We start from the raw sequence: 25,534 nt of genomic DNA, 5'->3' as shown, positions 1-25,534 counted from the left end.
TAGCCGGTTTAGTCCTACTGGTATGGACACACAGATTCTAAATTATTCTGTGTTCCCAATAGGATTGGATGGGAGGACATTCCTCCTTCCCCTTATTCTTCACAGTTTCAATCTCAATTTAAATCCTGAAGTAGAACCGCCCTTCTCATGAGAACTTTCCTGATCTGGCCAAAAAGGGGACAAGCTTCCTGATTTGGAAACCAATGATACTTTATTCATATTTATGGTAGGGAGTGACATAACCAGCTGAATTTCATCATGACATATTATATTACAATTTACTGCAAACATCTGATTTTTTAAAAACAGTGCATGGCTTCAGCAGTGGGAATGAAGTCCAAAGTCCATGTTTTGAAGAGGGGGATGGAGCAAAGAGTGAAGTGTCCATATGTGAGGAATAGCAGGAAGCAGCTTCATGAATTATTTTCCATGGTTTTGGCGCATCACTGATTATATCATCCTTTCCCAAAACTAAAAAAAGGTGTCATCTTCAGACTTCAGGCTAGACGACGAAGGCAATGTTTGTTTGTTAGCTAATCAATGGGGAAAAGATAGAATTTGTAAGCAGCAATGATGGTTGCATATATTATTCTCAAAGTATCAATTTGATTTTCAGGTTTTAAAGAGATCTGCCTTCCACTTAAGCAGTGATCGTCTGTCATAGCAAGCTAATTCTGAAGGGAAGAGTGCAACGTTTTCCATCTCAGAACTATGCTCGCATAATATTCTATCCAAATGATGTGGGCAAAGACATTTTTTTTTATAGATGACATTCATTTTGTTTTATTTACGTATAATCCCATTGAAATAGTGTTTTACCACTTTTCAGTATTGCATATATCTGACAAACATTTAAAATTGAAAGGAAATCATGAGCAAGAATGAAAAGTAAAAATGGTCCTCACTCAGAACAGAAAGTGCCTTATTTAATAGTTTTTTTTTCATATTCACAAATTGGAGAGAAATTGGATTTTTTTTTATCAGTAAGGTGCAATGTATGCCATTGTTGAGGTGACTATAGGAAAAAATATGGGCTGTTTTTTGTTTTGTTTTTGTTTTATTTTGGGGTCAATATTTAGATAATTTATCAGCCTGTATTTAAGATGCAGCCAAACAAAATGCAGGTTTTAAATTCTTGATTGCTTTAAATACCTTTGATTTATCTAGCTGTTTAGATGAATAAGTTGGACACTTCCTGGAGGGGACTGATGTTGTGGAACTGAGTTAAGTTAACCAGATATCCAGCTATCTCTAATATTCACTGGATAAATTATCCAGCTAAATTTGGTTATGCTAGAGGCAATTCTAAAGAAACCTGGATAATTTATCCAGCTAACTAGGACTTTATCCAGCTATTTTCAGCAAAGTGCCTAATCGGCAGTGGTCTACTGAATATCCGTGACAATTCATCTGGCTAACTTTAACTACATTGTCCTCTCGCTGCACTTCTGAATATGGACCTCTTTGTATGATTGGGATCCAGGAATGCAGGGAGACGCTATTTTGGGAGGAGGATCTCTTGCCTGAGTTTAAGGATCTGATAAAACGAGGGGCGAGATGAGCATATAACTCTGATCCATTCATAGAGCTTTTTTCCCCCCCACTGAATCAGCTTGTAGTCAGTGATTTGGTAATCTGCAGTGCCCCATGGCTTTGCCTGGGGTGTCACAATTACCCACATTTGGCTCTCTGAAAGTCAATGAATTCCCCAATGGGTTGTAAGCCCAAGACACATCTTCAGGTCCTCCATAGATTATTTATTTATTTCACCTTGGTAGCCCACATTTGCCAATAGTAACAATAAAATCTAAGTAAGATAAATACATGTCAATGAAATTACAATACAATTTGCCTGATAGCACACAGGCACTCAAGATGTCAAATATGCAGGACAATACACATTAAATCATCTATTTACTTCTACTTCTCTATCCCAAGCACTTCTCCATCCATGTTTCTTTCCAGGACACTAATCCAACAATGAATCGTATTAATAATAATTGTTATTCCAGTTCTAGTTCAAACCCCCCCCCCAAAAAAAAAAAAGAAGGCTCCTACCAGTACCTAACTTCCACATACTGAAATAAGCAAAATCCTGATATATTTACCCCACTGCCTGCTTATATAGCCAAGATTTGATTTCATTATGAAACACTAAATAACTTATTTATACCCATCTTTTAAGAAATGGGAAGGGGACAATACTGTCATATCCTATATTCCTTGCAAAAATAATGTGAGGGCACTCCAACATAAAATATCCTTTTTAATTTCAACTCTCTTTTTCTAAATTGGTATTATATGGGATGCCTCAGACCGAAAAACGGTGACACACCATGATTATGCTAGGTTCCTGTAAAGACCGCTTATGGAACTAATTTTAATCATTTACCATAACAAAGTTCATGTGGAAAAACCTTCCTGGTGTAATTTTATTATGCATAATTAAATTGTTTTAATTGCACATAAAAAAACAATACTTTAACTCCAACTAATGGCACTTAAGTTTATAGAATGTTTCATCGGCGTTCCACACAAAACAGTACCAAAGCTGTCAATGCTGCTGCTGCTGTCTGGAAATCAAACGAGAACGTGTCAAATTCTTCCAAAATGTAAAGCCCCAACACTGTTAGTGTTTTGGCGTCAGTCACCTACATGACAATAAAAATGAAAAGTAAGGATCACTAAATAACAAAAAAATCTTATAGAATAGACAGGGCTGGTGCAACCCACTGTGCAAACCATGTACTTGCATAGGGTGGCGGCCTGGAGGGTGACGGCAGCCTCAGAGCTGCCACTGCGTTGAATGAGCTGCTGGCACTGCCGCAAGGTGGAGAATCTGCAAGGCCTCACAATGAAAAGGGAGTTTCAGGGCCATGCGGTAGTTCACGAGACGAAGATGAAGAGATGCAGGGCTGCAGCGAAGAAGAGGAGGAGCCATAAGGTCGCGTGGCAGTTTGCAACCTACCACATGGCAAAGAGAGAGTTGCAGGGCTGTGCAGCAAAGAAGAGGAGGAGCCGACCTGTAAGGCTGCGTGGCGGTTCGTAACTGGCAGCCCGCAAAGATGAGAATTGTAGGGCGCTGGCTGCATGGTGGTTCCCAACATGCCGCACGGTCAGATGAGCTGGAGAGCCGCATGGCCAAGATGAGGAGCTGCAGCCTGCAGGATCACTTAGTTTGCAGGTGACCATAAAGAAAAAAAGCCTCGAGAGAGGGAGAAGTGAAGGGCCATGGCTGCTGGGAGAGGCCTTGTTGTAATCATGTGTGTGTTTGAACATGTGTCTGGTGTGTGTGTCTGTCTGAACAGAAGTAGAGTGTGTGTGGGTGTCTGAGCATGTGTGTGTGAGACGAGGCAAATGTGTGCATGTCTGGGCATGTGTGTGAAAGAGGGAGCGTGTATGTACGTGAGGAAGCATTGAGACAGATTCAAGCTCTAGAGGTGATGGTTCTAGGCGACCAGAAGGAAAAAAAGCCACAAGACAGCTCTCAACCTGCCTTGCAGCAGAGGTGGAGGGCAGGAGCTGCTGGGAGAGGCCTTGGCATAAATGTGTATCTGTGTCTGTGTGTGGGTGTCTGAGCATGTATGTGTGTGTGTGTGTGTGTGTGTGTGTCTGTGCAGAAGCAGAATATGTGTGGGTTCTTGAACATGTGTGCGTGAGAGGAGGCATGTGTGTGTGTGTGGCTGAGCATGGATGTCAAAGGGAGTGTGTGTGTGTGTGTGTGTGTGTGTGAGAGGGAGCACTGAGATAGATGCAAGCTGTAGGGATGATGGAACAAAAGGTCTAAAATAGTAGTAAGTTTTTTTCTGAGAAGTAAATTTTCAGTTTATATTAGGAAAAGTTGAGATATGTGTGTCTGAACATGTGTGTGTGTTTGTGATCGTATGTGAATCTAGGTATGAATATGTAAGACAGAGAGGGATCTTGTGTATGTGTGTGTGTGTATGTGTGTATATCTATGTAAGAGGGAATGTGTATGAACATGTATTTTTAGGAGCGAGCATATTTGAGCATGTGTGTGAGTCTCAGAATGTGTTTGAGAGAGAAGGGAGCATGTGCATGTGAGCATGTGTATGTAAGAGGGAGCATGTGCGCATATGAGAGAGAGAACATATGTATGTATGTGTCTGTATAGATATATATCTATGACAGATAGAAAGAGGAGAAAGTTTATGCATCCCTCTCTCGTTAATCCACCACACTCTCAGAGTGACTGAAAATCAAACGGTTCCAGGTATGGAGAGTGTGAATTATTTTATCCTCAGTTTTAATTTTTGCATGCTGTTTGATATGTCTGCTGTTTTGAAATATTTTATTGGTGTTTGAGAAATTTAAAACAAATTGTTTATAATTATTGGATCTTCCATTCACCAGCTGTTTTGAAATATTCTTTTTATTAGTATGTTTATACTATTATGATGTATTTATTATATTTCTTGATATTATTGTTTAATGTCTGAGGATTGGTGGTGGTTTCTGTTTTTATTTATTTATTTATTTATTTATTTATTTATTATTTTTTATATACCGACATTCAATCTGAGATATCACATCGGTTTACATTCATAAGAACATAAGAACATAAGAAAATGCCATACTGGGTCAGACCAAGGGTCCAACAAGCCCAGCAACCTGTTTCCAACAGTGGCCAATCCAGGCCATAAGAACCTGGCAAGTACCCAAAAACTAAATCTATTCCATGTTACCATTGCTAATGGCAGGTATTGTAGGTTCAGTACTGTAGGTTCCATTGTTGTACTGCATAGAGTATGTGGTTTTTGTCTGCATGTTTCTATTTATGATCTCTTTGTTCTGTATTTAGTGAGAGGTATTTTGCTAGCATATAGAGATCTATAACAGCTTGGTTTCTTCTGTTTTCTTAATAGGAGGTGTATTGGTGTTTTAGGGCCTGGTGTAATATTTGCAGTGTTGCATTTTCATAGATAGGGTTGGGGTTTTTTTAAGTGCTAGCAGTGCTGTTTTGGTGTGGTATGTATATTATATTTTAATTGTAATTTACTCATGACTTTCTGAGGGTCAAGCCTCCACCTAACATGCATTACAGTAGCCCTAATGCCATATGGGTTCCAACTGTATTTTTTGTAGGGCTTTCTGGTTGGCACCAAAGAAATGCATGCAAATACTTGTGACATTTTTTTACCTCAGAAGACTGAATATTCTTTTTCATGTAAAACCTGAATAATGAATGCATAATTTTTAACTGTTTACACGGAAAGAGCAGGAGGTTGCGATGCAAGGGTATAAGATTTGCCTAGGGCACCTAATACTCTTGTACCAGAAATGGGTTCCAGGGGAGGGGGGTGAAGACCCGGAGGGTAGAGGAGCAACAGTTTTAAAGTTTAGGTCGCTGGAAGAGACAGAGACTGAAGAGGGGAGGGAGCACAATAATTGTTCACACAGGGCAGCAAAACAGCTGGCACTGGTTCTAAGAATGGAGTAGCCTAGTGGTTAGACCAGCAGATTGTGAACTAGGAAAATGAGAGTTCAAATCCAACTGTTGCTCTTTGTGACAGTGAGCAAGTTACTTCCCTCTCCATTACCTCAGATACAAAACAGAGTTTGAGCCTCTCAGGACAAGGAAGTAATTACAGTACCTGAATATAATTTATTTTAAAGTGGCAGAATATAATAAGAATGTATTAGAGATGTGAATTGGAACCGGAATCGGTTCGGATTCCGGTTCCGATTCACATCGTGTTTTTTTTTTGTCCGGCCCGATTGCGGTTTTGTTTATTGGCTGCGCCCGAGCCGATAAACAAAAAACCCACCCCGACCCTTTAAAACTAATCCCTTAGCTTCCACCACCCTCCTGACCCCCCAAAAAACATTTTACAGGTACCTAGTGGTCCAGTGGGGGTCCCGGGAGCGATCTCCCATTCTCGGGCCGTCAGCTGCCACTAATCAAAATGGCGCCGATGGCCCTTTGCCCTTACCATGTGACAGGGTATCCTTGCCATTGGCCAGCCCCTGTCACATGGTAGGAGCACTGGATGGCCCGCGCCATTTTTAAATATGGCACCGGCCATCCAGTGCTCCCTCCTGTCACATGGTAAGGGCAAAGGGCCATCGGCGCCATTTTGATTAGTAGAAGCCGACAGCCCGGGAGCGGGAGATCGCTCCAGGGACCCCCACTGGACCACCAGGTACCTGTAAAAAGTTTTTTTTGGGGGGGTCAGGAGGGTAGGGGAGGCTAAGGGGGTCAATTTAAAGGGTCGGGTGGGGCTAGGGCTAACCACAGATACTTTTGAGTTTGTCCAGGTCCATGGTGAAGCCTTTACTGGAGACAATGTACCCAAGGAAAAGAAGGCTCTCTTTCTCAGACACTTCTCCACTTTGGCATATAGCTGGTTGTCATGGAGGTGTTGAAGTACTTGGCAGACATCACGGTGATGAGTTATAAGATCTTTAGAAAAAATGAGGTTGTTGCCGAGGTATACCACAACACAGGTGTAAAGAAGTTCTCTGAAGACCTCTTTCTTCTAGGGATGTGAATCGTTTTTCAACGATTAAAATTATCGTCCGATAATGTTTATATCGTCTTAAATCGTTATAGAACACGATACAATAGAAATTCTAACGATTTATCGTTAAAAATCGTTAAATCGTGTTAGTGCGCACTAACTCGAGTTAGTGCGCACTAACTCCCCGTTAGTGCGCACTAACTCGATTTAGTGCGCACTAACTGAAAATGATACAAATAAACACTTTCCAGGTCACTGAAGGTCAGTTAGGAATGAATATGTGTTCCTATTGGCTGGCTGCCCTCTTATCTATTGATGTTACCAAGGTTACCACTGAGGTGATGGTTGGGGGGATGGGAAATGGAACTGGAAACTAACGAACACCAACAGAAAATGAAACAAAGTGTTCACACTTCCCAGGTCAGTAAAGGTCACTTAGGAATGAATATGTATGTATGTATTCCTATTGGCTGGCTGTGCTCTTATCTATTGATGTTACCAATATGGTTGGGGGGATGTGAAATGGAAACAGTTGGAAGCTTGACAAAAAAAGTAATGTAATGATCAGCACTCACGTGACTAGAACTTGTTTGTTTATTATTTTTGTTAGCAGGCACCTGAAATGCTAGTGCATGTTGAATTTGCCAATCACTGTGCATTTTAGAAAGGTGGTCCTGGCTGGAACTGTACACAGTTCAAATATATGTAATTGATTGTTGGTAAGTGTATTTTTTAAGTAGCCACACTGGCACCAGTATGTTTACTTTTCCTCCTACTTAACTCACTAGCTCAGCTTTGTAAGAAGGGCTTCTCTGCTTGTGTGTTGTTTTTGTTTGGTGTGAGGAGAGCAGAAACATCAGATCTTTATTCAATCTACTACAGTCATCTCTTACAGTGCCCTATCCCTATTAATACCAGGAGTGTTGTGATCTTCCTGCACACAGTGCCCTAACCCTGATACCAGTCTGAGACAGCTCCCTCCCTGCATTACTAGTGAGAGGCTGGCTTCACAGACAGGGGGGAGCTGCCTGACCCTCACTCCTGACTTCCCCCATGTCCCAGCTAGTGAATGGTGTGTGGGTGAGGGGGGGGGAGGATGGTGAAGTCTGAGACAGCTCCCTCCCTGCATTACTAGTGAGAGGCTGGCTTCACAGACAGGGGGGAGCTGCCTGACCCTCACTCCTGACTTCCCCCATGTCCCAGCTAGTGAATGGTGTGTGGGTGAGGGGGGGGGGAGGATGGTGAAGTCTGAGACAGCTCCCTCCCTGCATTACTAGTGAGAGGCTGGCTTCACAGACAGGGGGGAGCTGCCTGACCCTCACTCCTGACTTCCCCCATGTCCCAGCTAGTGAATGGTGTGTGGGTAAGGGGGGGGGGGGAGGATGGTGAAGTCTGAGACAGCTCCCTCCCTGCATTACTAGTGAGAGGCTGGCTTCACAGACAGGGGGGAGCTGCCTGACCCTCACTCCTCCGGGTTATTGTGATCTTCCTGCACACAGTGCCCTATCCCTGATACCAGGGGTGTTGTGATCTTCCTGCATGCAGTGCCCTATCCCTATTAATACCAGGAGTGTTGTGATCTTCCTGCATGCAGTGCCCTATCCCTATTAATACCAGGAGTGTTGTGATCTTCCTGCATGCAGTGCCCTATCCCTGATACCGGGATGTGTGCAAGAAGATCACAACACCCCCGGTATCAGGAATAGGGCACTGTGTGCAGGAAGATCACAACACCCCCAGTATCAGGAATAGGGCACTGTGTGCAGGAAGATCACAACACCCCTGGTATTAGGGATAGGGCACTGTGTGCAGGAAGATCACAACACTCCTGGTATTAATAGGGATAGGGCACTGTGTGCAGGAAGATCACAATACCCCTGGTATCAGGGTTAGGGCACAAGTTCTAGTCACATTGACTGATCACATTACTTGTTTTGTCAAGCTACCAACTGTTTCCATTTCCCATCCCCCATATACTGTCAGTAGGAAACTTGGTAACATGAATAAATAAGAGGGCAGCCAATAGGAATACATATTCATTCCTAAACTGACCTTAACTGACCTGAAAAGTGTCAAATTGTATCATTTTCAGTTAGTGCGCACTAACTCCCAGTTAGTGCGCACTAACTCGAGTTAGTGCGCACTAATCGGAAAAAACGATTTTTAACGATTTTTTAACTAAAAAATCGTGCCTAAGACGATTTTCTTGCCCTGCCACACGATTTCTATCGTTAAGACGATATGGAAAACGATTCACATCCCTACTTTCTTCATCTTTTGGAATACCTCCAGGGCAATACATAATCCGAATGGCATCACAAGGTACTCGTATTACCTGTCCCATGTGTTGAAGGCTGTCTTCCATTCATCATTGGCACAGATGTGGACCAGATTGTAAGCTCCTCAGAGGTCCAGTTTGGTAAAAATTCTCACCCCTTGTAGGTGATCAAACAATTCTGAAATTAAGGGCAGTGAGTATTGGTCCTTTTTAGTAACTGCATTGAGGCCCCGATAATCGATGCAGGGGTAGATCGTCCCATTTTTGTGGGAGATAAAGAAGAATCCTGCATTGGCTAAAAAGACATGGAGGGATGGCTGAACTCCCTGTCAAGGTTTTCACAGATGTACTCTGACATTGCCTTCATCTCTGAGAGCGACAATAGATATACCCTACCCACAAGGTGGATTGTGTGATGTAGCGCAGCCCGGCCGCAGGCAGGAACTGAAAAGCTACCGTAAGAGCAACGGTAATACCAGAGCTAGACAGCAGGGGGCACAGGGGAAGAGGAGAAAAACTACGAATCCCAGGTTCCCTGAAACACCACCAGACTGGGGAGGAGAGCCTGAAGGCGAACAGGTGGCAGACATAGAGGGTAATGAGGTAGACACCGGTGAGTCGATGGAAGTGGAGGAAGAGGGCGTGCCCCCTTGGTGGAACTGGCCACAAAATCCCGGCTCTTCGCAGTCAGAGGAGGAGATGGAGGTAGGTTCAGGGGGAGAGGAATCCTCCAGCTTGTATATGGACACTGAGTAATCTAGGAGGGGTGAAGTATAACCTTTATCCTAAGGGGAGAAGCCCTGGAGGAGGGCTCTAAAGGGCCAGTTGTGTTTGATGTTGTAATAGCGCTGATCATAGGATGTGAAAGGTTACTCTGTAATAGCCCAGCTTGTAAGAGAACCAGAGGGCTCTGCTGGGCGGGGAAGAGTCATTTTGGCTACAGGCCTTGCCCTATTAGGTATAGACAAGGCTAGAGGGGGGAGGAGGCTGACCCCATGTAATACAACCAGCTGTTACTTTATAAACTGCTTTGAAGGAACTAGCTCTCTCTCTCTGTGTTGTCTTTGGGGCTTGGGGTGGCGAGGGCTGCTTACCCCCCAGCCCTACATAAAGAGAACCTAGAAGCCCAGTAAAACCAGGGCCGGCGGAGGCAAGGACCCCAGGAGTTACGTGAGCCTGTCAGACTCCAGGGACCTTGGCGACTGGTGGAGGACTGGAACCGGAGACAGAGGAACGGCACCCGAGGCCGCATGGACGGTGAGCCTTCACAATTGGCATTGGGTAACAGCGCGATTATGCAAAGTCCCTGTGAGGCTGTAGAGACTCTGCCCTCTTCTTAGAGAAGACATCCAAGAAATCTGTGTACCATGACTGCCATGGGAAGGCATGGTGGAACTTCCACTTTTTTTAAGCAAAAGTCATAGCAGTTGGAACCCCAATTGGAGAGCTGCCAGGAGGTCCAATTGAACTGTGAGGAATGGAGTTGAAGCCAAGGTAGCCCCAGAACCATGGGGTGAATTGCTTTATCAATGACATGGAATGTGATCTGTTCGACATGTAGAGCGCAAGTGCACAGGGTCACCGGTACTGTAGCATGTGTGGTTCTACCAGGTAATGGATTTCCATGAATGGAGGAGATTGCTAGTAGGATTTTCTTGGGGACAGTCGTTATGTGCAGGTGGTCCACCAAGGCCTTCATAAGGAAGTTCTCAAGGTGCTGGAGTCCTTGAGGGCCAAGACGGAGAAACTCAAATCAGCCAAGGAGATGGTTACTGGAAGCATCAATTGGGGAACTGGAGTCGTGAAGCCTAGGGTCAGCCCCCTGCTTGACCCTAGGCTTGAGCGTTTCCTGGTCTGATTGGGTACTGTGCTATGTGATGCCCCAGGTCACCATTTTAGAGGCATAGTCCAGATTGATGACACCATAGCCATTCCTCTAGGGATAGGCATCCACATCCCAGCTGCATTGGTTCCTCTGAAAGCACCACTGGAGACGGGTCCAAAGTGGGTGATGACAGTGGTGGTGGTGAGTGGGGAACCATAATGATGGGCCTCCGAGGCAGACAGAAACTCCAAGAAACTTCTAGAAACTCCTGGAGGCAGCGATCTAGCCTGCTGGCCAGGTCAATGAGTCCTTCCAAGGATGACAAGAGGTCCTGAATCACCAGCTCATCCTTGATCTGAGACAAGAGTCCCTCAAGGAAGATGGGGGCACAAGCAGACCTCCCTCCAGTCGAGTTATGTTTCTAAGGTCTGGAACTCTGTTGTATAATCCATAAAGGACTGGTTCCCCTGACATAGATGGAGGATATCCATGCTGAATGCAGCCTTGCAGCCTGAGTCATTGAAGATCATTTTGAAGGTGGAAACAAATTGATGGCGATTCTGAAGAATCGGGTCAGCATGTTTCCAGAGTGGTGATGCCCACGCTAGGGCCTTGCCATCCAGATGGAAGAGAATCAAAGTGGTCATGGTAGATTCTTCTGGGAAATTAGCCTGCTGGAGTGAGAAGTGCATATAGCATTGATTAATAAAGCTCCAACACTGCTTCAGATCCCTGGAGTATCGGGGGGGGGGGGGGGGGGTGGAGTGACAGCAGTGGAATAGAAGGTTGACTTGGAGCTGCTGGAGTGGTTGGAAGTGCCACCCTTGGCAGCAGAGCAGAAGGAATTGGAGTAGAGTCCAGCCGAGCGTTGAGATGTTCCATGGAAGCTGCCAGAACCTCGAGGCAACACTGTTGTTCCTGAATCTTGTGGATGTGGACCCTTAGGCCAAGGTGGAGTTGGCACAACCTGAATGGAGGAGCCCTGCAGGTCCCCACCGTCAGCAGGCGGAGCTGGTAGGAGCAGAAGCCCAACTGGAGCTTCTCCAGTACCAGCCCTGGACTTAGGCATGTGCCTCTGTGGAGGTGAAGATCCAAGGTTTAGTAGATGAGGCAGGCCAGCACAGTGGGAAGCACATTTGGGTCAGACACCAGTCTGGACGAGACTGAGGGCAGAGGCAGGCTGTTCAATGTTGATCCCCCAAGGAGAGGAGCTAGCTATTTTTAATAATCCGTAGGCGAAGTTAATGATCTGTTGTGGGTTGGCTCCCACAGAGTGGCAGTCTGTATGATTCCGCTCTAGTAGTGTAAGGAATAAACACTTAATGGAAATTGGTGAATCCTTGGCCCGATGGTAGATGACAGCACCCCCAGGAGGATATCCTGAGAGGGACCACTGGCTAGGCTGGATTATGGAGACAAACACAGATAGTTCTTTATTAGACAGGAAGTAGAACCACCAGAGGTGGCAGTAGTGAGCTGATGTACACGGCAGGGCTGAAGTCCCTCAGATACTGGAATTGCGATCTCTGGGCTGCTGAGCTGTAGAGAGAGACTATAGGTAGTGAATAGACAGGGTATACTGGATACATAACCAGTAGTAGATGATACACTCAGAATTGTAGATATCTGTAATGGCTTCTATGCAACAGAGAGTCTTCAGTATATTCAGGAACAGAAGCCATAGGCGAATACTGGTTCCTATATGCAGTCTGGAATAAGAACTCACAATCTCCGTACCTGCGATAATGTCTTAGACAGAAGAGAGTCTTCAGATATTAGGAATATAGGCCCTCGTGGCGCAAGTACCGGTTCCTATCTGTAACAGAACTCACAGTGATCACACAGGCAGTAAGGAGTCTTCTGAGCATTCAGGGACTTAGGCCCTTGAGGAGCGAGTACCGGATCCCGTCTTAGCAATCTGAAATCAAGAAGAGAGAGTGGAGCCCCCGAGGAGCGGGTACCCCTGGTAAGTACAAGAAGGCAGAGTAGCTTGGGTTAATCATAACCAGGAAGAGTATGATTCGAGTCCTTGCTAACTCGCTTTCTAGTTGCAAGCAAAGACCTTTTAAGTTGGAAGCGGATGACGTCACTACGGGGGGATGCTCCCAAGGTTCTCGCCCTTGCCAGTACAAACTCTGGAGCGTGCGCACGCCCTTACTTCATCAGGAACATGGCGGATCCGCAGTGTCAGGCCAACCAGGGGATTCCAGAGAGACGCGGCAGGGAGACGCCGCGGCCACAAGCTGTCCCTCAGACCTGGAGAGAGTCACCACCCAAGTAGAGAGGGTGGAGTGAGGGCAAAGAGCAGGCACAAACGCAACATTACCCCCTTCAAAGGGTGATCTCCTCTGCGGGTACCAGGCTTAGGCTTTAAAGGATGCATGAGGTAGAATTGATGAAGCATCTCTTTATCCAGGATATTGGTCTGAGGCTCCCAAGTGATCAAATCGGGGACAAAGCCTTCCCAAACCAAAAGGTATTCAAAATTCTTGCCTCTGTTATGAACATCCAAAATCTCTTTAATCTTGAGTTCAACTTCGTCTTCAGCAAAGGTTCGAGATTCGGAAGAGTCTTGCCAAGTTTCATTATAGATATCAGTAGTAAGGGGTGGAGCTGCTGTAGTCACTGAGGGATTCAGTGGAAGTGGTGATGGAAGAGAATGTCCAAAATCCACTTCTAAATGTGACTCTCCAATAGATGTAACTGGATGAGAGTTGGCAGCATCACCGGTGGAAATGGACTGGCTGGTTGCTAGAATTATCCTCTTCGGATCTATTATGTGCTGTGGTTCCTCAGGTACGTCTTCTGAAAGAAAAGAGCGAGACAGTGCATATGCTCTGGTATTCCTGTCTCCAGGGAGGCACTTGAGCACAAAATCAAAACGATTGAAAAAGAGGGACCAGCTGGCCTGTCTGTAATTCAGACGTTGTGCATGGCGGAGATACTCAAGGTTTTTATGATCCGTGAATATGGTTATTTGATGTTGAGCGCCTTCGAGCCAAGGCCGCCACTCCTCGAATGCGAGCTTTATAGCCAATAGCTCCTTATCACTGATCCCGTAGTTTTTCTTGGCTGGAGAAAATCTTCATGAGAAGAATGAAGAGGGATGTAAGGCTTTTGAGTCTCCTGTTTGGCTCAGCACAGCCCCTACACCCACATCTGAAGCATCAACTTCAATGATAAAGGGCTTATCGGAGTCTGGATGCTGCAAGCATGGTTCAGTGGAGAAGGCAGTCTTCAATTTCTTGAATGTGGAAATGGCCTCTGCTGACCATTTTGAGGTGTTGGCACCCTTGCGAGTCATCGCAGTCAAAGGTATAGTCAAGGAAGAATAGTTCCTAATGAAACTGCGATAATAATTGGTGAATCCCAGGAATCTCCTCAAGGCCTTCAGGCTGGTGGGTTGAGACCAATTCTGGATACTTTCAAGTTTGTGAGGGTCCATTCAAAACCCTTCCTTAGATATGATGTAGCCTAAAAAAGGCACCGAGTCTTTGTGAAATTCACACTTTGAAAGTTTAGCGTACAACCGATGTTTGCGGAGACGGGAAAGTACTTGTCTGACATCTGCAATGTGGGTCTGCAAATCCTTAGAGAAGATTAGTATATCATCCAGGTAGGCCACCATGTTCTTGTATAACAGGTCCCACAGGATATCATTCATCATATTTTGGAATGTAGCAGGTGCATTGCACAACCCGAACAGCATTACAAGATACTCAAAATGGCTGTCTCGCGTGTTGAAGGCCATTTTCCATTCATCACCACTATGAATGCGGATGAGGATGTAGGCCCCTTTCAAGTCAAGCTTAGAAAATATCTTGGCCCCTTGCAGCCTATCAAACAGCTCCGAAATTAACGGCAAGGGGTAACGATCTTTGATCGTGATTTCATTTAGACCTCAGTAATCGATACATGGACGTAGGGTACTGTCCTTCTTCCCCACAAAGAAAAAGCCTGCACCAGCTGGTGACTTAGATGGTCGAATAAACCCTTTCTGAAGATTTTCTTTAATGTACTCAGACATAGCTTTATTCAGAGCTGAGAGAGGGTATACTCTTCCTTTTGGAGGTTCTGAATTGGGCTTTAGCCTAATTGCACAGTCTTAGGATCTATGTGGAGGACGAATATCAGCTGCTTTAGAAAATACATCCCTGAAGGACGTGTATTCAAGTGGCAGTCCTGGCACCGCTGGAGTCGTAGTCATGCAATTTGTAGATGAAACCTCCTTAAGGCATTTCTCACGACATTCAGGGCCCCAGCGTGAAAGGTCCATGGAAGCCCAGTTAAATTAGGGTTAGTGCAACTGCAGCCAAGGCAACCCCAGAACAACAGGGAGCATTGCCCTCTCCAATACAAAGAAGGAGATGATCTCCGTATGAAGTTCTCCGATGCGAAGCGTAACTGGTACGGTCTCGCAAGTCACGTCGCCCGGCAAGGGCTCCCCATGAATGGAAGACAACAGTAGTGGGTTTTTTAATTGATGAGATGAATCCTTAAACATTCCACTAGCCGTCTAGTAATGAAATTGCCTCCTGCCCCTGAATCCACCAGGGCAGGAGTTTGAACCGTGACTGGTCCATAGGTTAAGGAGACTGGAAGAGAACGTGGAGAAGATGCAGTAAGTCCCAAGAACAGTCTTTCCACCGGATTAGAATTCCTACATTCTCCAAGTAATGTAGAGACATCATGGCCGGGCTGACCACAGTATATGCACAGTTTGATGCAATGTATATGCACAGATGGATGCAATGGATGGCCGGTGCCATCTTGTGCTCCTACCATGTGACAGGGGCTGACCAATGGCACTGGTAGCCCCTGTGACATAGTGAGGGCAAAGGCTATTGGCACCATTTTGCTTACTGGCAGCCGACAGCCCGAGTGCAGGAGATTACTCCCGGACCCCTGCTGGACCACCAGGGACTTTTGGCAAGTCTTAGGGGACCCTCCTGACCCCCACAAAATTTGCCAAATGTCCCTGGAGGTGCAGCGGGGGTCCAGGAGCAACCTCCTGCACTCAAGCCGTCGGCTGCCAGTATTCAAAATGGCGCCGATAGCCTTTGCCCTCACTGCCCAAGTGCAGAAGGTCGCTCCCGGACCCCCTCTGGACCACCAGGGACTTTTGGCAAGTCTTGTGGGGGACAGGAGAATGGGGGTTGTAGTTAATTTAATTTTAGCCGGGAAACGAATAAGAATTGACGTATAAACGTATCGGGGGGCCCCCCTTGCCGAATGCAACATATCTGCCCCCCGACGAATACGAATCCCGAATGCAATGTATGGCGTCCCTCTGCACATCCCTAGTGCCTTCTGTGTGTGAAGCTGGTGAAAAGCTGCAGTAAGTTTCTCCAAGGTTTCTTGCTGTTCTGAGATGCGTTGAGCCATGCCCGGAACAGCCTGCAAGGCAGAAAGGTGAGCCGGGTCCATGGCTACAGACATCAAATACCTTTAGTTGGATTCCCAGGAGTACTGCTTCTCCAAATACTTTTAGCCGGATTCACTGGAGTTAGCAATCTGTTCAGTGGTGATACCCCAAGGAGAGGAGCTAGCAATTTGTAATACTCCGTAGGCGGAGTTAATGATCTGTTGTGGGTTGGCTCCCACAGAGTGGCAGTCTGTATGATACCACTCTAGTAGTGTAAGGAATAAACACTTAATGGAAACTGGTGAATCCTTGGGTCGATGGCAGATGACAGTGCCCCCAGGAGGATATCCTGAGAGGGACCACCGGCTAGGCTGGAGTATGGAGACAAACACAGATAGTTCTTTATTAGACAGGAAGTAGAACCACCAGAGGTGGCAGTAGTGAGCTGATGTACATGGCAGGGCTGAAGTCCCTCAGATACTGGAATTGCGATTTCTGGGTTGCTGAGCTGTAGAGAGAGATTATAGGTAGTGAGTAGACAGGGTATGCTGGATACATAACCAGTAGCAGATGATACACTCACAATTGTAGATATCTGTAATGGCTTCTATGCAACAGAGAGTCTTCAGTATATTCAGGAACAGAAGCCGTAGGCGAGTACTGGTTCCTATATGCAGTCTGGAATAAGAACTCACAATCTCCATACCTGCGATAACGTCTTAGACAGAAGTCTTCAGAGATTAGCAACATAGGCCCTCGTGGAGCGAGTACCGGTTCCTATCTGTAATAGAGCTCACAGTGTTCACGTCTGCGATCACTTCCAGGCAGTAAGGAGTCTTCTGAGCATTCAGGGACGTAGGCCCTCGAGGAGCGAGTACTGGATCCTGTCTTAGCAATCTGAAATCAAGAAGAGAGAGCGGAGCCCCCGAGGAGCGGGTACCCCTGGTAAGTACAAGAAGGCAGAGTAGCTTGTGTGAATCGTAACCAGGAAGAGTATGATTCAAGTCCTTGCTAACTCTCTTCGTAGTTGCAAGTAAAGACCTTTTAAGTTGGAAGCAGATGACGTCACTACGGGGGGATGCCTCCGAGTTTCGCGCCCTTGCCGGTACAAACTCTGGAGCGTGCGAGCGCGTGCGCCCTTACGTCATCAGGAACATGGGGGATCCACAGCATCAGGCCAATCTGGGGATTCCAGAGAGATGTGGCAGGGAGATGCCGCGGCCGCAAGCTGTCCATCAGACCTGGAGGGAGTTGCCACACAAGTAGAGAGGGTGGAGCAAGGGCGAAGAGCAGGCACGAATGCAACACAGGCACAGTTCAATTGAAGATGAAGAACAGTTGGTGGTCAGTGGCAGGCAGAAATCAAGCAGCACCTGGTCTATTCCAAGGTTAAGCTAGAAGATCAATCTAAGGAAGAAGATGAAGAGATGGAAGACGCAGAACTACAGGAACATGAGGAGATGCTGAAGACAGGCCAGAGGAAGACTGACCACAGACAAGGAGATCCAAAGACAAACCAGACTGCAGGAGACAAGGACATAAGAACACAAGAATATGCCATACTGGGTCAGAACAAGGATCCATTAAGCCCAGCATCCTGTTTCCAAAAGTGGCCAGTACCTGGCAAGTACCCAAAAACTAAGTATATCCCATGCTACTGATGCTAGTAATAGCAGTGGCTATTTTCTAAGTCAACTTGATTAATAGCAGGTAAGGGACTTCTCCAAGAACTTATCCAAACCTATTTTAAACCTAGCTACACTAACTACACTAACCACATCCCCTTGCAACAAATTCCAGAGTTTAATTGTGTATTGAGGGAAAAAGAACTTTCTCTGATTAGTTTTAAATGTGCTACATGCTAACTTCATGGAGTGCGCCCTAGTCCTCCTATTATCCAAAAGAGTAAATAACTGATTCATATTTACCTGTTCTAGACCTCTCATGATTTTAAACACTTCTATTATATCCCCCCTCAGCCGTATCTTCTCCAAGCTGAACAGTCCTTTTTTTTTTTAGTTGAAATAATTTTTATTAATATACACGTTATATGATACAAACAAAAATAATAAAAATAAAATTACAAATTCCTGACAAGGCATCTGAAAAGCAATCCATAATGTACATTCCAATAAACAAAAAGATAGAAATAAATAACCATATGAACAGAAGAAAAATGAAAAGAAATAAGAAGAAGAAAGAAAGAAAAAGGGAAGAAAACAGTAGATATCAGCAGATCCTCATATAGGAGATAAAAGAAGCAGCATTCAATGAGCCTTACATAATTATATAGAAGCAATATAATCATCCAATGGCTTCCACACTTGAAACCATTTGCCTAAACGACTGGATTTCCTTGCCATAGCTTTTTCATATTTGGAGAATAAGCAAACAGTATTCCACCATAAAGATTCTGATAAAAACTTGCTATGTTTCTAGTTAGACATGATATTATATTGGGCTACAGTTAGAAGGAAATCTACTAATTTGCGATGTGAGCATTGGAGATGTAAAGAGGGGTCAGCTCCTTTCAAAATCGTTAAAGAGTATGTAAGTGGGCTGGTAGTCGGCAGGATACAGACAACTGTATGCCAGACCTGGTTCCAGAAAGCATAAACCAGGGGGCAATGAAAAAACATATCTGAATGTAGCTTTAGGAGCAGAACAGGACCAGCAATCATGAGAGGAAGTTATACCAGCACAGTGCAATTTCCAAGGGGGTCCATATCGCTCTATGTATAATAAAAAAGGAAGTCTGAATTAGACTAGCTGACAAAGAAATACGAATGGCAGAAGACCAAATGTATTTCCACATTACCGAAGTAACCTCCACCTCTAGGTCAGAGGACCAAGTCAGAGTTAAGGATCGTATAGAAGAACGCTCGGAGAAGCTTTTAATAAGTTTATATATTCCAGACGCTAAATGACCCTTGGGACCTTGTAAATGATAAAATTCCAATAAAGGAGACATTTTGTCCATAGTAAAGTTGTTTAACATGCTTGTTTGAAGCAAGGATCGTAATTGTAGCCAAGCATGAAATTGAGTTGTTGGGATACCATATCTAGATCGGAGTTGCTGAAATGTCATAAGCTTTCCAGATTCTAGTATGGAGGACAATAACCATATTTGACAGTTCTGCCATGCCGGCCAGCTGAGTGTCCTTCCCCCAATAGTTAACATAGCATTCCGCCAAAGCGGAGCAAAGCCTGATGTACACCATTTAGAAGATACTTCAGGCACATGTGAGTCAAACTCCGAGAAAGCTCTATGTAAAGATCTTAATATGGGATCAGCTGCGGCCTGTGGAAGAAGCCTCATACCCGGAAAACAAAACAGGGGATAAGGAGCATTCCATAGTCGTTCAACTGATACCCATCGAGGTGATTCTATAAAAAGGTGTTCAAAATCAAAAAAATGATAACCTTGCTGCAGTATATATGCCTGGTGGTAGGCATAAAAGTCAGGGAAATTAACTCCCCCTTGTAATTTGGTAAGTTTAAGCTTAACAAGCGCAATGCGAGGCGTCTTATTTTTCCATAAGAACTTAACCAACACTCTATCTATTTGTTTATAAAACTCAGCAGAGAAAAAAACGGGGAGCATGGACAGGGTGTATAGTATTTTTGGGGCCACGACCATTTTAATCGTATCTAACCGGCCCCACCATGTTAAATGCAAAGGGGACCAGCGTAATACTAAGTCTTGGACAGTTTGTAAAACACAGGATTCCCCCTGACGGATTGTATCTAGAGGATTAGTAAAGAATCGTATTCCAAGGTACTTCAGACCTTTGGTTACTTTTTGAATAGAAAAGTGTTTGAAATCCAATGAAGAAGCGGAATAATTTAAGGGAAGGAGCTCAGTTTTGTGCCAATTAATCTTATATCCAGATATAGATGAGTAAGAAGATATGAGATGAAATAAATGTGGGAGGGTTACAATAGGATCTTGTAAAAATAAGAGGACATCATCGGCATAGGCTGACAATTTAAAAGTTTCATTACCAATATGGACGCCTTGAATGTGGTCTGATTGACGAATAGCAGAGAGTAATGGTTCCAAAGCCAGGTTGAATAACAATGGGGACAGGGGACACCCTTGATGGGTACCCCGAAACAAAGGAAAAGAGGGGGACCTTTGCTGATTAATATATAAAAAGGCAGAAGGAGATGCATATAACGAACGAATCCACGTTAAAAAATTGGGTCCAATACCAAACCATTGGAGGATATGAAATAAAAAGGGCCATTCAACACGATCAAAGGCTTTTTCCGAGTCTAACGACACTGCCACCGTTGGAATTGGGTCAGAAAAAGCCTCTTGTTGAATGTGTAGGAATAGTCGGGTATTATTGTTAATAAGGCGGTGCTTTATAAAACCAGATTGGTCAGGATCTATTAAAATATTCATTATGCGTGAAAGTCGAGTAGCTAAAATGTTTGTAAAAATTTTATAATCCGTATTCAATAGAGAAATGGGTCTATAATTAGCAGTACAGGTGTCATCTCTACCTGGCTTTGGAATTACAACTATACATGCCTGAGAGAAAAAAGAAGGTATACCACTTGGAGAGCGAAACGAAGAAAAATAATCATGTAATCTGGGAACAAGTAATGTCTGAAAAGCTGAGTAGAAATTGGAAGTGAATCCATCAGGTCCAGGAGCTTTATTAGGAGCAAGAGAAGCAATAGCCAGCTCAATTTCCTTCAGGTTGATAGGGTCATCCAATTGTGTCAACAGTTTGTGGGAAAGAGTTGGATGAGCTATTGATGACAAAATCTGTAAAAGAAGCAGGCATAGAGGAGACCTCAGACTGGTATAAAGTCAAATAAAAGTTCCGGAACTCTTGTAGAATAGCCGTTTCATCTGTTAGTGGTTCATTGGAAGAAGACATAATGCTAACAATGTGTTTTTTGTCCGCTTTCTTCGCTAAATAAGAGGCAAGTAGATGGCCACATTTGTTGTTACCAGCGTAGTATTGAGCTTTAGAGGAAAAGACGCCCAAATTGACTCTTTCGCTAAGAAGTAGATTATACTGATATCGAGCTTTAATTAAATTTGTTAAAGAAATCGAAGAAGGGCGGTGACAGTGTTCCTTTTCCAAGTCAACAACCTGACGTTGAAGGAGGGTCAATTCCTCTTTTCATGTTTTATTGCGACGAGCAGCGTAGCCAAGAATCTCTCCGCGTATGGTAACCTTAAATGCTTCCCATAATGAAGATGAAGAAATATCTTCAGTGGTATTGAAGTGAAAGTAATCGGTAATTTTTTGTTCAATTAGTGGTTTAAAATCAGATTCTTCAAGTAATGTCGCGTTGAAACGCCACTGGCGTTGAGCCTTGACAGGGTGCAATAAGGAGCAGGAAACAGTAACTGCCGCGTGATCGGAGATTAAAATAGGACATATATCAGCAGAGATGATCCAAGAAATCAATGAATTAGAAACCAAGAAAAAATCTATGCGGGAATAGGAGGAGTGTGGTGAGGAGTAGAAAGTATAGTCTTTCCCTGTTGGGTTAAGTAGGCGCCAGGGGTCGGAAAAACCATACGTATCATTAAGATGCCTCAGAGTTTTAGTAGATTTAGATATAGTGAGACGTGCAGATGCTTTTTGTCCAATATAGGATCCAGTACCTGATTAAAATCTCCTCCTATTATACATTTAGCGGTATCTGGATGTAGCAGGTGTTTAAAAGTGTCTTGGAAAAAAAGCGGATTATCCATATTTGGTGCATATAGATTAAGAACAATGAAGGACTCTTTTTGTATGGAGAGCTGAATGAGGTTCCATCTACCTTCTACATCAGCCAGTTGAAGTGAGACTGTCACAGGAAGATGTTTATTGATCAAAATAGCTGTTCCCCGTTTTTTCTTCATGGCTGGACTGAAATATACCTGGCCTACCCGATCTTGTTTGAGTTTAAGAGATTCCACAGCTGAGAGGTGAGTTTCCTGTAGTAGAGCTACATCCGTGTGGAGAGTTTTAAGGTAGGCCAGGACCTTTTTCCTTTTAATCGGGTGGTAGAAGCCATTGACGTTTAAAGACGTCAGTGTAAATGAAGAAATACTGGACGCCATGAGGTATCCAAGCACCATATCAGGAACTTAGAATGCTCTTCTGCCATCTCCTGTCTGAGGTAAGAAGTATACGACGAATGTAAATAAAAAGGTAGAACCAAAAAAAAAGTCTATATCCAATGTTGATTGAGATTTGTCAATAAGAGTGAAAAAAGAAAACCAAACTAATAACAAAACAATTGCAGAGGCAAACCTTGCCATGACAGCATAAGCTGTCTATCAAGAAAATAAAGAGCCTCGGGGCAAGCCAGATAGCCCCCAAGTCCCCCGTTCCGTGATCGATCCTGAAACATTTGTGGACCAAAAATGAACTTAAAGAGGAAAATCAAAAATTCTGTTTATCATACATGAGTAAACATCAAGGCGTTACGAGATCGCTTTGGCACGATCAGCAGCCCATCAAACTATGGGTAAACAAAAGAAGTTCCATGGTAGCTAGGTAAATGAAAAAACAAAACAGAAAGCAACGGTGCTTAATTTCAGGTTACCATAGCTGCTTCCGATTCCGAAGAGAGAAGAAAATCTTCTAAATCTTGAGGGTTGTGGAACATTTTGGTTTGATTATTATGTGTGACTCTCATTTGTGCTGGATACAATAATCCGTATCTAGCTCCCAAAGCCTGTAAACGAGGCCGTAGTGCTAACAATGTTTTATGCTTTAGGGCAGTAGACCTTGCCAGGTCAGGGACAAAAAGAATAGTGTGTCCCTGATGAATGAGAGGTGCCTTGCTGCGCGCCACAGCAAAGATCTGAAGGACTTGTGGATAACGTAAAATCTTTAGTATCATTGGCCTGGGAAACAGAGTTTTTAAGAGGCCGCGATGGTATCCTATGGGCCCTCTCTAGATCAAGCGGTTGGTCAAAAGAAATCTGTAATGAGGTAGGAATGAACTTTACCAGGAATTGCAAGCAATCCGCTCCTTCTGCACTTTCTGGGATCCCTAATATTCGAATATTGTTTCTACGATTCTGGTTGGAGAGATCTTCAAAATCCAATTTAAGTTGTTCCATCTCTTTCGTTAAGCTGGGTAATGGCGCAGTTGTTAAGAGTATGGTTGAAATCTGCGACTCAGCGTCATCGAGCTTTGTTTGGAAACAGTCCATGCGAGTAGTCAGTATTTGGAGATCCGTGCGTATAGCTGCGGTAGTATCGATATTTAACTGTATCAGGTCTTTAAGCTGTTTTAATTTGGCTAATACCAAGTCCGTGGAAGCCATGTTTTTAGCAGTAGGCGCCTTATCCGGCGTAGGGGGATCTTGTTTAGATCGCTTCGTTCCGGCTGAGGCTGCAAATGCCGCTTCAATTTTACCTGATTTCGGCGCTGCCATGTTTTAATGATCAAACAATCCTCAACCAGATGATAGAAAAAGTGGAGGTCCAGTATAAATGATAAGAAACGGAACGGGGACTCACAGACTCAGGCAGCCATCTTGTGCGTTGCGCGAGAGCGCCCCCGATCATTAATGATTGATTGTTGGTGGAACTGATTTCACAGTGACGTGTACTCGATGGTGCAGAACAATGGACAGAACTGAGGCCCTCTCGGAAAATGGAATCTATTCTTTTCATATAGGAGGGCTGGTAATATTCGGGGAGGGTGGGTGGTGGGGAGGATCTCTTATGGGTATACCAGAGGTTACAATGCGATGGAGTTTGTTGTCTTGAATTATTATCTTGTATGCTTGTACAGCTCTGCGCATAATAATAAAAAAGTGTTTTACATAAAATTTTGTTTAATTTATGAGCATGGATCCACAAATGAAATTAAAATTATCTCATTCATTGCATTTCATCCATTCATTTCAAATTAATGCACTTCCCTAATATATGATAACTTAATGAAAATGGCAAGTAAAAAGTCGGTCATTATAAATAAGCCTTTGATTTCATCATGCACATAGGCATGCTGCCATGGTCAGGTAATGCAATCTTAGAGTTCATATTTTGGGTGAAAAAAAAAGCTGTCAGTCAATTATTTTCAACTCATTTAAGACTATCCCTCTCTCCCGGTTTTGGTTAGACTATACTGTACAAGATTTCATGCTTTCAGTTGTTTTGTTACTCCTACACTTTGAGCCATCTTACCTCACTTTCAGGAAAAATCCTAAGGCCACACCTTCCTTAGAATACCTTCGGCAGAGACACTCGGTCTTTCTGACCTATCGATTTGAACCGTCAAGGAAGGATTATAAGTTATACACCCTTATCTCTGAATACTATCCATTATAAATTTGGTTCAGCCATGATTATAAATGACCTTTGACGAATGTATTGTAACTGTTAGTTAAACTTTGTATTGTAATTTAGACGGATAACTGACGATATTAAACACCTTATGTGCATACGTTGGGGGCATTCCAGAGGCAAGGAGGAGCAGAGTTAGTGCATAACATATGTGACTAACTCTGGTCGTGCCCTAGGGCTGTCCTAAAGTTAGCCAGATATACTTATCTAGCATAAATAGCTGCTCCATGGAGGAATATTGGCACCCAAATGAAAAATGGCACAGGCCATCCATTGCCCCTACCATGTGACAGGGGCTGCCCAATGGCACCGATAGCCCCTGTCACATGGTAAGGGCAAAGGGCCACTGGTGCTATTTTAATTACTGCCAGCCACCAGCCCAGGAGCAGGAGATAACTTCTGGGCCTCCCGCTGGAGCGCCACAGACTTTGGGTGAGTCTTCGGAGGGTCAGGAGGGTGGGCAGGGAGCTCTGTTGTGGGGGGGGGGTTATATCTATATACATGAGAAGGTTTGGGGTTTGTTTGGTTTTTTTATTAAACTGCATTTTAACCACCCCCCTAAAAAAAAACAACATTAGGACAAACCACACAAAATTTTCTTTTCATTTTTTTTTTATTCCTGACATGCAATGAAATAGAAAATATCATCTTTATTTTCTATTTCATCGAAAAAGCCGCACATCCCTATGAATAAATAAATGTTCTCCCTTGGGTCTTATATAACTATGATGAAAGGAAAATACTACCATAGCTAAATTTGCTCCTCATGATAGCAATCCAAACAAATCCTTGGAAAAGCTTGTGTAAGTGATAAATCTCACTATATCTGAATAATCATCAATGTCACCAATAGAAACATCCAGTTTCTTTTTAACATTTACTTACATGACTAAATCCCAGCTGGCAGCATAGTCCTCGTTTTATAAATCTTGATAGAAAGAGCCTTCCTTCCTTCCTTCTAACCCTAAGGCAGTTGACTACTAGACACTTCCTATTGGCAGGGGCAAGCAAATAAAATCACTAAGATCAGCCCTTGCTGGCCTGCTTCTTAATTAATTCCTGGGACGCTAGCAGTGTTTCTCCTGCCTAGCTGCATGCATTCTCATGAAGGAAAGTGAATATGGGGCTCTGCTACGCTAATCTTCAGTATTGGTGAGTTTCTGCCAGGACATCAAACCAGAACTTTCTGAACTTCCATCTTTTTCCCCATTGGGAAAAATGGGAAGGTAGCGGCTGCCACTGGACCTGACTCTCTATTTT

The 25,534-nt window shown here is 44.0% G+C and overlaps 1 long non-coding RNA gene across 1 annotated transcript in view; it reads right to left on the bottom strand.

The window, feature by feature from the left end:
* Nucleotides 1–437: 437 nt before the first annotated feature.
* The window catches only part of LOC115073512, a 247,417-nt gene continuing 222,320 nt past the window's right edge, over nucleotides 438–25,534 (bottom strand). The window contains exon 3 of the long non-coding RNA XR_003852038.1: nucleotides 438–533. This is a non-coding gene — a long non-coding RNA (uncharacterized LOC115073512). The remainder of the gene's footprint in view (nucleotides 534–25,534) is intronic.

The sequence above is a fragment of the Rhinatrema bivittatum genome, chromosome 11 (genome assembly GCF_901001135.1).
Source record: "Rhinatrema bivittatum chromosome 11, aRhiBiv1.1, whole genome shotgun sequence".
Lineage (NCBI taxonomy): Eukaryota > Metazoa > Chordata > Amphibia > Gymnophiona > Rhinatrematidae > Rhinatrema > Rhinatrema bivittatum.
The sequence above is the reverse complement of the archived record's forward strand: the minus strand, read 5'-3'. Positions and strand labels throughout refer to the sequence as shown.